This window comes from Lepisma saccharinum, chromosome 3, assembly GCF_977018435.1.
Source record: "Lepisma saccharinum chromosome 3, izLepSacc3.1, whole genome shotgun sequence".
NCBI classification, from domain to species: Eukaryota; Metazoa; Arthropoda; class Insecta; order Zygentoma; family Lepismatidae; genus Lepisma; species Lepisma saccharinum.
This window is the reverse complement of record NC_139231.1, coordinates 71,104,633-71,118,293: the sequence shown is the minus strand read 5'-3', so window position 1 is coordinate 71,118,293 and position 13,661 is coordinate 71,104,633. Positions and strand designations below refer to the sequence as shown.

Genomic DNA, 13,661 nt, shown 5'->3' with positions numbered 1-13,661 from the left:
GGAGAGACAGATTTGATTCCCAGGGTGGGTGATTATGGGTGGCAATTTTTCAAGCAATGTCCCTGTATTGAGTAGCTCTGAGATTCACCTAGGCTCTAGTAAATGGATATCTGCGAAGGAGGGGCAGGTGGTAAAAGAAGCCAGGGTATGGTGCTGACTACACGAATGACCACAATTGTGAGTCCACATCCCCTCATTACATATATCTTTATGGCATGTTGCAATGTACATGGGATTTCATTACCTTTACCTTTAGTTATAGCAAATAATCAATACTACTATAAGAAAGTAAAACACTTTGGCTGTCCAGCCATTATTAACTTCATGTAGCCAGCCACTTTTCAGCACCTCAGTGTTAATTCATATCATTTGTGTAATAGTATTATGGAATAAAGGGTAGCTTTTGCCTATGTTTATATAATGCCCTCCCATGCTCTAAAGATTTATGACATCTCTGAAAACAGCTGCTTTTGTGGTCTCTGAGGATGGATACTAGCTCCTTGCTAGATCCCTAGGTTTGATAAAACTGTGTGTCAGATTCTGTAGGCTGTCGCCCCCATTATCTTATGGTAGAAAGTTTCGAGTCACCTACTAGTGTTGCAGCCTAAAGCAATTTGTCACTTTGGGCAATGTCTGTGGATTGTTTTCACTCCTTACAATAAAAATGAATTTCACTTCTTGTGGCAGATACCAATTTTTTGGATTGTGATAAGTGAGCAAGGTGTCATACTGTATAATTTCCATATAGTGAAATAGCACTCGCACCTTTAGTAAGAGTGGTTCTGAGTGCAATTGGGGAACAATTCTTAAAGAAATAGGAGCCAACTCGGGTCTAGAAAACCAAATGACAGAGATGATGTGTTGGACATGTGTCACCCAATGGAAAGCTGCTTCATAGGATGTATCCCTCAAAGGGATATTTTACTGTGGAATAAACTTTAAAGCCTTACTGTTACACTTCATAAGTAGTAGATGGTAACAGTGTCAGAGCTCGTAATCAGTACGTTATCACTTTGCATCGTGGCAATATGTGCAGGAGCATCATGCAATTGAATGTATCAGCTTACAAAAAGTGGCTATCAGAAAATACCAAACAAGTGTGATGTGGTCTATCTGAGCCCACGTGTCCCTATTAGAGAATCATATTGTGAATCAATGAGTGAAGCATAGCTAAACATATGGAGTCAAGTTCACCATGTTGCTATTTTGTTTGTGTGCTTGTCACCCTGTATTTTTGACTACCAAAATTTCTCACTTTCATGTTATTGTTGTTACCACTGACTGAGATGAAACTGCTATCATTGCTAGGCCAGGACTTGCCAAGTGGCTTTTCATTAAGCAGCACCCAGTGTCTCATTGGCACGCATCCGGTTTCCCTAGGTTGGAATCTGCTATTACTTCTTTAGCTCCCAGAATGTCCTCATGATGCTAGATCATCACTTTTGGAGTTACCAGACACCTGCACCAAAGGAGAGAGTATTTACCACTTGGTTACATGTTAGCCTGTTCTGTATGCCACACTATCTGAATAATACACAAAAAACAACTATGGAATGTGAATGTTGAAGTATAAAGTGCTACATGATCTTTACAAATCAACCATTGCAGACAAATGACAGGGTAACAAGTGATATACAAAATCATATACTTGTTGAATCCAGTAGAGGGGTGGAGTTAAGAGAAACTGGAAAAAATAAAACTCTGGTCTACAGAAGCACTGACATCTGTTACATCAGTAATTTACCCTGGACACATTCTTAAGACTACAGACAATAATCTGTAACAAGAGTTTAGGATTTATTTTAAGCAGCTATAAATGAATAAGAAACAGTGCAACACATGATAAATCTTTATTGAAAATACAGAACAGTTATTATGCACAGGCATTAAAAGTAATCACTGAACTTGCACATCTTTAGAACAACATTAGAACAACTTTTTTTAAATATATATTTTGTAAGTATACTTCTTTACCAAGTAGAATGACTTACCTGGGGAAATTACCATTTTGATCGTTTGCTTACTACCAACAAAGCATATGTACGGTACAGAAGAGTTGCAATATGTTATTGATATATAAAGGAAATACCATGGCGGATTGGGCTGTGGTTGGCACACTGCATCCCAGGGACAACCCCTCCCTTATTTTTTAAAGTTGTATACTAAAATCACACCATGACTTGTGGTCATTAAGTTGGCACGGCATATTACTTCCATGTGGGAGATGTGGGATCATTTGACCGAGATTGTGAATGTGTGGGACCGTAACTCTATTTTCCATAATGTTCCTTCACGGCATGTTACAACATGCAGGGGGTAGCATTGCCTTTTACGTTACTAAAATCTCGCCACAATGTACTGTTGTGTTTGGTGTTGTGGAGTCCCAAGAAGTTGGCTCCCAAGTAAGGCTGTAAATTGATATTTTGTGGATGATTGTGTTTTGTAGAATGCTAGTCCTCATTATTTCTACTCTTGCTGCTTTAATGTTGTTATAATACAGTGCAAACTTAGAACAGTGGAAACAAATTTGAATAATGTAGACATCAGCTTCATGAACCAGTCAGTCACATTGCTGAGAAAGTCAGAGAAGACCATCTATGGCTAAATAGGTCATGGAAAAGGCAGAGAATTCCACAAAATGGTTTAAAAATCTGGGAAAGTCAAACTACTCCAAAAATAAAAAAGAAAGGAAAACTTGGGAAAGTCAGGGAAATCCACCTGCAACTAAAAAGATCATGGAAAATTCAGGTATTTATATAAAAATACAATTGTTAAACTTTCAATTAATATTGATTTTTTACACTTTTGCAAACTAATGTTATATAAAATGCATTCATAAGAGAGGAAAAGAGAAATACTTTAAAATATGGTATTTCTTGCAACTGGAGCCATGGCTTTCATGTAGGCACTCAAATATTAACATTTATTCTAACGGCATTAAAGTAAGATAAAAAATGTTAGTGTGGCAAGGAAATTTATTTGAAAATAGGTGAAAAATCTGGAAAAGCCAGAGAATTAATTTTCTCAAAATGAATTTCTCATTTGACTTGTAGTTTCTCATCTCCATAAATTATTAGTATTATATTTTGTATGTTTTATGAGGCACTACTTGTAAATATATAGTGTAAAATGTTAATGCCATTTAAAATTATATTTAGCCTTTTAGTTTTGGAAATTTAAAAATAAGTGAAGAAGCATGCTAGTGCTTAGTTGGCACCAAAATTATTGTTTTCCACCATGCATTGAACCCAGAGCAGGTTGTTTGCATCAAAGATGATAGTGATAACTACCATTTGGCAACATGAGAGCCCTACCATCATGTTTACATGTTATTTTCTCTGTTCTTGAGAGATCCTCATGTGAAGCAGTGCTGAAATAAATTAAATTTGATTTAATTGAAAACAGTAGGCAGACATACATAAAATGAGTGGATTTGAATCAATGCAGGTTTTCTAGATTGAATAAATGATGGAATATGGAATGTGTCCAGCAAGTACTTTATTGAGATCTGTAACTCATATTGCATGGTTCTCTAAGGGAGACTGAAGTGACACTTGATGAGTCCCACTTGGGAATGAACCTACAGATATAAATACAACCTCTAACCTGAAGTGACATGACACTCAACATGTTGCTTGCATGTCACTTAGAGTGAGTGATATCAATAGTGTGCATTGTCACCAGTACCTATAGGTCGTGCATGCACAGTGAATGCATTTTTAAAGACTGAGGGGCCCACATTGCCTCTTTAGTATAGAAGCTTCCTTATAACACATGAAAGTAACTGGACAAGCATGGTGAAGTCAGTGGTAGATCCAGTAATAATGTTTGGTAATTCAATTATTGGTAGGGGCATGCATATTTTGTTATTGATGAAAACATGAAATGTGAAATAACACATTCTAATGTTATTTTTTAATGTTTCTGAAAGGTGTGAGGTGCATTTTCCTACCCTGTTTTGCCACAAAATGATGCGAAATTAACTGTAAAATGAGAAATAGACTCTTAAACATGAAATTTAGAGTTTATTTATCAATGCGACACTTTCTGAAGTTTGAATTATCCTGTGAGTCATGCAATTCACAGAAAATTGATTAATTCTGCTGTAAATATTTGAGAAGCAAGAATGGACTGGACCACTTTATACAGGAATATAAACTTTGGTACTATATAAATGTGCTATTAGAAGGGTTTTTATTTTTTGTAATAAGTGCAGTTTTTAAATCAAATTTTGGATTATGTTCACAATTTTAAAACCAAAATGTCATTTTATATATCACTTTTGATCTGTTTTTTTTTCACCGCTATAACATCGAAATTTTATTTTATTTTCCGCTTTTGAACCAAAGATTGACTGTATTTGTACCAAAATTTTGCTTTTTTATTTATCAAAAATATGTGCCACTAGTTGTTGGGTATCTAGGCCTATTCTGATATGCAATTTGCAATGATTGTACAGTGCTTTTCACTTCAAGTCGTCCATGGAGCATTGGCTAGCATGCTGGGCAGTGAGAGCACATCTGCCGGCAAACTAGATACAACATCCACGTAACTGGAACCATTAGTTAAGTAATGAAATAAGCTCGTACAATTACATTTACAGTTATAATTAAAATGAGCATGTACCTTGTTACAAGAGATGTTGGAAATGTCCCCCTGCATCCACACATTTACGGCATATTTTTAGGAAATTTTCACGAACACATATCAGTTCCTTTTCTGAAATTGCTTCCATTTCTCTCCTGATATTTTTTTTCAATTCTTCTAATGTATGGCTTCAGGTTTAAAAGCTTGGTAGCTACCCACACAGATGTCATGGAAATGTCTGCTTCTTGTGCAGGGTGCTGGAGGAATTTTTGAGGAGTATGTTCGAATCGTGCTCTAATGTCATCTAGTGTCTCCTCAGTAAGCACACACTATTTCACCCTTTGCATACGAAAATATAACATTGACAATTTTTCAGATTATGAAAGAATTTGAATTTTTGTCTTGCGTAAACGAATGGGTTGTTTGTGGAGATAGGCAAGCTCCAGAAGTCTGCAGTCTGCAATATTTGGTAGTTTTAATTTTTTAACAATTGATGGGAGGCTACCAGACGTCCCGATACCCGATTTAAATTCATTACAAGAATCATTGCTAATACGTAGGCCTACATCATTTAATGTATAAATATATTATTTTCTAAATATAGAATTATCGTGGCTGTTCAATGATACTGGTAGAAGAAAATTAAAGGAAATTTGAAAATATGACAATCTGCGGAATACAGTACTATTCTAATACTTCCGAGAATTGAGTGTAAACAAGAAGCACCAAACTGTACTCTGTGTGACAGCCTTGGTCTGTAAGCGATTGTGTTGCTGCTTGTTTGTCTGGTTGGAAAAAGGGGGGGGGGGATCTATGGGGAGTTTTAATTTTTTCCCAATTCTGCAATGTCCAGCTGCAATACTACCATAGCGTCATTGTCGCATCTAATACTCCACCAGTATTTCAAATCTTCCCCCACTAAAAGAATAAAAAAATCCTGAGTATGGGCCTAGTTAGCTTGCAAAAATTCACACACCGTGCCACTTGTTTCGATAACAACCTCGAACTTTTGAGTGAACCAAGCTGGTTCGACAACAGATATTATGTATATGTGTCTTATCTGTGGTTCGACGTTTGTGGGGTCCTCCCTGCCTGTTGTCGTGTGTATTGAGGACAGCGTTGCCAACCTCCTGATAAGAAGAACTGCTGCTTCAACTCTTAAATTATGCTAAATGCAATTAATTATGTAGTTTTAAGTTCAATTTATGCAGCTATTTTAGAGTTGTGGAACTTGGGTTATCCATTATTTACTACAGTTAGCAACATTGAGAATTTCGCCCATCAAATCAATTACAATGTATAGTGTGCTTGAAAAAGTTGGAGGAAATTCGACAATTGGGAACGGCTGTCCGTATGTTTTATTTGTGACCTCCAACTTTCTACCGATTTCCTTTCATAAAATGTTCATTTCCTAATCGGGGAGTATAAAGAAAAGATTAAAACAAGAGGATGGACCGGGATGCGATTGTAAAACCTTGTCCTTTAGTCGACATACTTTCTCTTGTTTGGAACAAGCCCACTAGAGAAGTACAAATGAGATATAAAATATCTTTCCTCAAAGTATCTTCCTTTGAATTAAATTTATCTAGTCTCCCAAAGATGCGCCTTTAGAGCACTTTGCCAAACACAGGGTGCCGGATGCCAGCGAAGTTCAAATTATCCTAGGTTTTGAACAATAATCCAGGGTTGGCATCACTGAATGTAAGATGCCCTCGATGTTTCCTCGCTGGCCATTTAACCGAGCAACCCCACCCCCTCCCTTCCACGCCCCTCACCCATCCCGCTATAGGTGGAAGAACGAGGTTCCTCAGCAGCAGGAGCAACTGTCGTCTTTGGGTGGCAGATGGAGTAAGCCATTTGCAAACGAGTGACAGCGAACAGTAGCAAACCTAGTAAAATGTACGCATATTGCACTCATAATTTAATAATATGCATTAAACTCCTAAAAAAATAGAAAACTGGAAATAAGTGTAAATGAACTGTAGGAAGTTCCTCACTTCCTACATGGAGGAATCGCCCCTGAGTAATACGTAAATCAAAATAAAATAATCTAAAACACTTGTTAATACCTTAACACTTCACAAACACATGCAAAGTGGACACCAGCTATCTGGATACTGAAGCACTGGCACGTCCAGTGCCTAGTTCAGTGTAAAGTTGTGGGCCTAAATGCTGGCAGATGCACTCTCACTACCCAATCTCATCCCGGTCCAAAGCCGGTGCTCCACGTGTGAATTGACCGTGGAAAGTACTGTATAAGTGCCCTCCATGGTTCTGGTATTACACTGTAAAACTAGGATTTCTAGGTTTGAATATTACTTACAATGTTTATTAATCTCTTTCATCATTGTCATTCATGACCTCCTCTATGGCATAGTTGTAATGTTTTTGCCTTGTAATTAAGGGGGCCTGGGTTTGATATCCAGTGGAGACACATAGTGGTTCAGATCCAACATTAAACTGTAGATCCAGTCCCAATTAACCTATCTGTGCATAAAGTGGACTTACAACAAACTTCAACCAACCAACTTCATTACCTATTCATGGCTGTTCGTCATGAGTCTCCTTTTGTCAATTTCAACTAATCATCATCCATTCTCATCATTATAATTTAATTTTAAAAACATGTCCAAGAGAGTGATGGAAAATAAGATAAAATACAACACAGATTATTCATAGTCAGTCCAGCTGCGTAAACATGTTTCAAAACAGAAAAAAATGAACAAGCAGAAACCAAATATAAACTACCTTTGCATATGCTTGTTTTAACATTGCCACTCACTCCAGCTTCTGCTCTTGTTCTGTACAAATGTGAAGTAGATGCAATAATAATATGCCTATGAACATAAAACATGTCCCATGAACTGAAGTTAGAACTCATCCTTAGAACTAGCATGCTTTTGAAATTACAAAGTTCGAGTTGCAGATAGTTAGTGCAAATATTTCCATTTAAGATGTAATTGCTGAAAATATTATGGTTTGGGGACCATGTTTTTCAGTTATTTACAGTATACATTTACAGTATATTTTAGTACAATCATGAAAACATTGCCCTTTCTTCATAAAAAATATTATTTTTGTATTCAATAAAAAGTGTGTGATGACTGGGTGTGGGGATGTTGGATACCAGATAATATTTTAAAATGCTATCCCAGTTTCACAATGCTGTGTAATTAATCAGTATTTGGTTAGTTGTTAATAATAACCTGTGGTGCAACATCCCATTGAGGGCCATTTTTAGCATGTACTGTCATGCCTTTTTTTTTCATTTTAAATTGCTTTTTACCTACCTATTTGGGCAGTTTTTATTGCCTAGAAACCAATTTCCTGATTATATGTAAAATCAGGGGGAGACTATTGCGCATAAAAGTGTGTTTATTCTTGAAAACACACACACAAAATAACATTTTGTCATAGATATGAAATATGCTGCAAACAAACGAGTGATGCCACATATAACAAATATTACTTCAAAATCAAACATAGAACTTGCATTGATCATTGTGGTTAGCACAAATCTACCTAATTACACTATGTGCATTAATTCTCAAATGATACCAAGATGTCTGAACTGACAGAGATCCATATTTTAAAAACTGTTTCTCAAAAATAAAAGGCAAGAATTATTTACATCATATGGAAACATTTACCCTTGAAATTTGGGAAATATAGTCAGAAAATCTTGAATTAAACCTAAATTTATTCTTGTGTGTAGAATAGCTACCCTGATATTGATTTTTGCACACCTTGTATGGTGTTAAAAATTGCTTACAAAGACAACCTGCAAAGAACCTTATTTTTAATATGGATTTCAAATGGATTTGCCAATGTCAGATAATGAAATCTACTTATACCAGTACAGAAATCACCTGATTTGAAAATCCCCTTTTGTTTGCATCAGTAGAATGATGGGATGGGGTAAGCTTTCTCTATCTCCCTTTTTTTTTTAATCTATGTTAGTTATTTTCCATTGCTTTTCTACCTCTTTGGTTAATCACAGTGATGAGAATGAATGATGAAATGGATTATGGTACAAACACAATAATACATCCATGTCTTAAGCAGGGTTTGAAACTGACTGCTCTACCATGAAGATCTGCAGTGGAGTAAACTAACCACACCAATGGTCTTGCAAGGTCTCCATCCTACAATCTGTAAAAGAGAAAGTAATGTGATAGATCAGAAGTGAAGTACTGCACTCGCATACGACAAGCCAGAAAAGTTACGGCATTTCACAATAACATTTCAGACATGCAATAAATGAAAGAGAAACTCCCGTGCTGGCATATTTATGCGAATTTTATGTGGCTTCCATTCTTCTTATACAAATATGCAAAGTGTACTCCCATCATTATGCAGCTGTAAAGTAATTGTTGGTGTTTCCGAACTTTTACGACATCACGATAAAGCCACGATATCAATGCTAAAGTAAAAACAATGCAAACAGTTCTTGAACAATGCAGGGGGTAGGGATTTGATTAAAAAATGAATCTCAGCAGCTGTCCCATCATTTACACATGATATTCATGGTTGCTTGTGACAAGAAATGATATCTGCAGAACAACAAAGGGAAGCCACAGAATACAGAGTGGCGTACAAAATGTCATTTGATTTATATGTAACTCACATATTTTTTAAGAGATTGGTACAGAATCTGTAAGAAATTATTCACTGTAGTTTGTTAAATTGTATGTGAAAGTTAACAAGATGAAATCAGTAGTCTCTGTTAATATGGTGACACCTTGAATCAAATTGCTTGTGCATCTTTAGGGTTTGCATTAGCTTTGAGCTTGCCTTATTAAAATTCCAATCTCCGGGAAACGACTCAAATTCGTTTATTTTGTTATTTTTTCACATTCGTACTTACCTATTATGCATTGCGAAAGATTCTTTAAGGTGGGATTTCGCTTTTTGTCACGAAAATAATTTCAACTTTGCACGTATCAAGTAATTATTGTTCGTTCCTTTTTCGCTTGTGTTAAACACACAATATGGTGGCCAAATCTTGACTAGCGTAGTCTATCATCAGTGGATATGCAGTGTTTCCAACCTTCTTAACCGAAAAATGCCCCATACACCATTCACGCATAGCCCCACAAACCATTCCCGGTAAGGTTAGGTTAGGCAAACATAGTTAAAATTTTGGGTCGTAGTAATATCAGGAATGTGTACTTCATTTCTTCATCTTCTTGCAAAATAATGGCGTGGTTGGAAACACTGACTGGGGGTTACGTCATGAAACGGAGCGACATCCGGTTTACGTAGTGGAAGGAAATAGAGTCAACAGCTTTTGTGCATCAGAGACATTAATCTAGAAAAATAAATTTTTACCGGCCAAATAAATTGAACGATGGGAGAAAATACTTCCACGACCTTTCAAAAGTCTACAGAAACTCAGTTCCGTAAGTACTTTCTCCTGTAAAATTGAAGAAATACGTTTCCCGGAGATCCGAATTTTACCCTTGCCTTTTCTTCAGAATAGAACATTTCCTTCATGTTTTATGAACATGTCACCCAATGTAATTTTCACGAAGGACAACATTTGCTCAGCTAATTTGAACACTGTAGCAGGGTTTTGATGAGATATCTCAATGGTATGACTTTCATGAGCCACTATATAGTTATTATTATAATTTGTATAAACTATACAACTTAAGGCAAAGTGGGTCTGGGACTCACCCAGCCTCAATTAAATGGGTAAATATGACCAAATGTAAATTCGACCTATATATGCCTCATTGCGTGGTGCAAAGTGCACAGGGAACTTATGTATCTTTTACCTTCATACAACCTGAGTACAGGATTTCTGCAATTTTACTGCTGCAAACAGGCAAGAATCATCATATCTTAATTCTATATTCAGAATAGGTCCTTGCACATACCCAGGGTTGCTACGCATCTGAAAAACAGGGAAATTTCAGGGAATTTTGCAGATCGTCTGGAATTTACGTGCATTTTGGAGTCTGCAAGCGAAAAAGTTGCAAAATGAACAAGCATTTCACGTTCACTTGTGGATTCAGTTCTTGTGATTCCACTCGCAAAGAATGTTCAGTTTAGAAGTTGTTTCTTTCGTTCTTATGATTCTCAGTCTTGTGCAAAATGATGGTCCCTTCAAATTTCTGCAATAAATTTTCCCTTTTATAATACTAGATAATAGAAAGAATATCAAAGTAAACCTTGCAGTTCAGATTTCTGATTCATAACTAAAGTACATTGACAATATGATCATAATTATCGGAAAGGTTGGTGAAGGTGAGGTTATTGTCTATTATTTTATGGATCTTAGTCTTAATGGCATTTCCTATAGAATTCCTATATGCAACAAAAAATTCTCCAGATGCTGTGTACTTATAAATGCAAGCAAGAAAGCAGAAAATTTAAAATTGTGTATGGTTTATGAACTTTTTCTGTTGCTTTTATATTGTGGAGATCTGTTATGGTGAAATAATGTACCTCTGTTAGCTTAGCCTGAAGGCTAGATACACGTGATTGTAGCACCCAATACATTTGATGCCTATTGTAATTTTACATTTTACTCTTCGAATTTTCAAATGTTCTTGTGTGTGTAGAATGAAATTTGTTAAAAAAAAAAAAGTTGTGAAAGTGAATATTCATAATAATTAACAGATTATATATTTAATTGAAAAACACATGGTTCAAAAGCAAAAATCATGATGATAATCATGTCTGGAAAAATTTCATTTTTGGACTGGAACACCTGGAAATGTCAGGGAATTTCATAATCAAAAAATAATAGCAATCCTGCATACCACTTCTCATATTTTTTTGCAAGTTTAAAAAATAAGTAATCAATTTTTCTGAGGGCTTACAAAAGAATAATAATTTGTATGTCTAGTGCTTATCTACATGAAACTTTTAAATCACTATGTAATTTTCACTCTTACAAATTCATTAGAATATTATATTTTAGTTCTTGGAGTATTTTTGCAACAGAAGTGCAAATTTTTATGTCAAAAAGCTGTTTCATGCAACATTCATTTAACAGTCAAATTATGTGTTACATAATTAACTTCATTCCAGAATTTACTCCACATTTTTTTCAATTTCATTTTTTTAAAAAATGAAAGTTAATCTTTAATTTCTCCAATCCTAGTAGTAGTTTTGGAATTCTCTTTGCTGTTTTGCCTTTGGCATTATTATAACTAACTAACTCTCTAGCCTTCTTAAACCCGAAGGTTCATGGATGCAGCAACATAGGTCTTCCATCTTTCCCTTAGGTCCATCTCAACGTTGTCCCTCCATCTTCGTCTTGGCCTTCCTACAGGTCTCTTACCATCAGGTTTCCCAACAAGAATCCTGTGAACTCCTCTTTCCTCTCCCATTCGTGCCACATGGCCTGCCCACCTAAGTCTTCTTGATTTAATTATTCTAATAATATCTGGACATGAATACAAATTATGTAGTTCTAAATTATGTAACCTTCTCCACTCACCTGTCTCCTCATCCCTTTTAGGTCCAAAGATTTTCCTAAGGATCTTATTTTCAAATACTCTCAATTTATGTTCCTCTTTCAATGTAAGGGACCAAGTTTCACATCCATATAATACTACAGGCAAAATTACTGTTTTGTATATTTTAACTTTTAGTTTCTTAGATATTAAACGAGAAGACAAAAGTTTAGGAAGAGAGAAGTAACATTCATTTCCTGAATTAAGCCTACCTTTTATTTCCTCTTTAATATCATTTTCATTTGTTAATATTACTCCTAAGTATTTGAATTTGGAAACTGGTTCAAACGAGTTGTTATCAATAATTAGATTTTGATTATTACCTAACACTTGGTTTTGGCCTGTAAGCATATATTTAGTTTTCTCTTTGTTAAGTTCCAAACCTATCTCTTTAGCAGTTTTGAAAAATATTTTAGCATTATTCTTAATTGTATTCACATCATCCCCCAGTAAGTCTACATCATCTGCGTATGCTAACAACCTTGGCATTATTATAGGTATTGGAAATATAGTATGTTCTCAATTCAAATTGCATTTATGCTTCAAGTTGGATATGTGATTTACTGTAACTACTAACTAGTAATGCTAAGTAATAGTTACATTGTTACCTCTCCTCAGAATGGAAATGCAGAGAATCTGAAAAGATAGAAAAAATAAAAGTTTTAAACACAATTTGTATAATGAATCATTATAATTAATTTCAGAAATATGATTTCTTACAGTTTGCATTATTATTTGTATTAGCACATAGTTTTCAGTGATGAGACAAATACACAACAGCTGGTTCGGTGGCTGAGCATGTTAAGTAGTTGATTTTTGATCATGCCACTGAAGTTCCTGGGTTAGAATTTCCAGTTTGAGCATGGGTATTCTCTGCAAGTGACCATTCATCATTTTCATCTAATCATTTCCAAACTTATCATTGCGGTTAGTCAGAAGTGGCAGAAAAGTAACATAGAATAATAAATTTTTTTACAAAGTTATAAAAGAGAAATGATTCAATGAGAAAGGTGAAGTATTTAACAAATTGGAAGATACTGATATATTTGTATCAGCTAATATCCTTGTTATTACTATCACAACATATTAACTCAATTTTAAATAGCTTAATGTCCTAATACTGTGCTGAAAGTGAGACATGGAGACTGCTGTCTCAATACCCTCCATTACATGATAGTTGTGAATCTTTGAATAATCCCATACCAAATTTATTGCTAAATTTGATAATATTCTGATCATGTGCTTTTAATCACAATGATTAAAACAATTCAAAAATATAAACAATCATGTATAAATTGCACAGAACAAATGAAAGATATTTTTGTGAGGGGGGAAAAAGTGCAAAATATTATATTCTGGTTGCAATCACATGAAAACAGAGCAGTAAATGTTACTATTAAAGTGGTTTTTATTCTTGTTACGGCATTAAATCCTGGCTTCCCAGAACTTTTTCAAATCACTCTGGAGTAGTGTAAGCTTGAAAAAAACTGTGACTAACTAGGATAAAATATTGCAACAAGAATAAAAAAAGCACTTCTGTAGTAACATTTAGTGCATTATTTTGTAATATCCGACAGTGGTTATGCAAACTTTTAAGAACATCAA

General features: G+C 35.1%; 1 protein-coding gene and 1 long non-coding RNA gene across 2 annotated transcripts in view; one reads left to right on the top strand and one right to left on the bottom strand.

The window, feature by feature from the left end:
* bs (serum response factor blistered) overlaps positions 1 to 13,661 on the top strand; it is a 136,148-nt gene that overhangs the window by 50,199 nt on the left and 72,288 nt on the right. The gene's annotated exons all lie outside the window — the stretch shown is intronic.
* LOC145985838 (uncharacterized) overlaps positions 6,526 to 13,661 on the bottom strand; it is a 55,082-nt gene continuing 47,946 nt past the window's right edge. Inside the window, exons 2-3 of the long non-coding RNA XR_014441458.1 lie at positions 12,665 to 12,692; positions 6,526 to 8,739 (exon numbers count right to left, since the gene is read on the bottom strand). This is a non-coding gene — a long non-coding RNA (uncharacterized LOC145985838). The remainder of the gene's footprint in view (positions 8,740 to 12,664; positions 12,693 to 13,661) is intronic.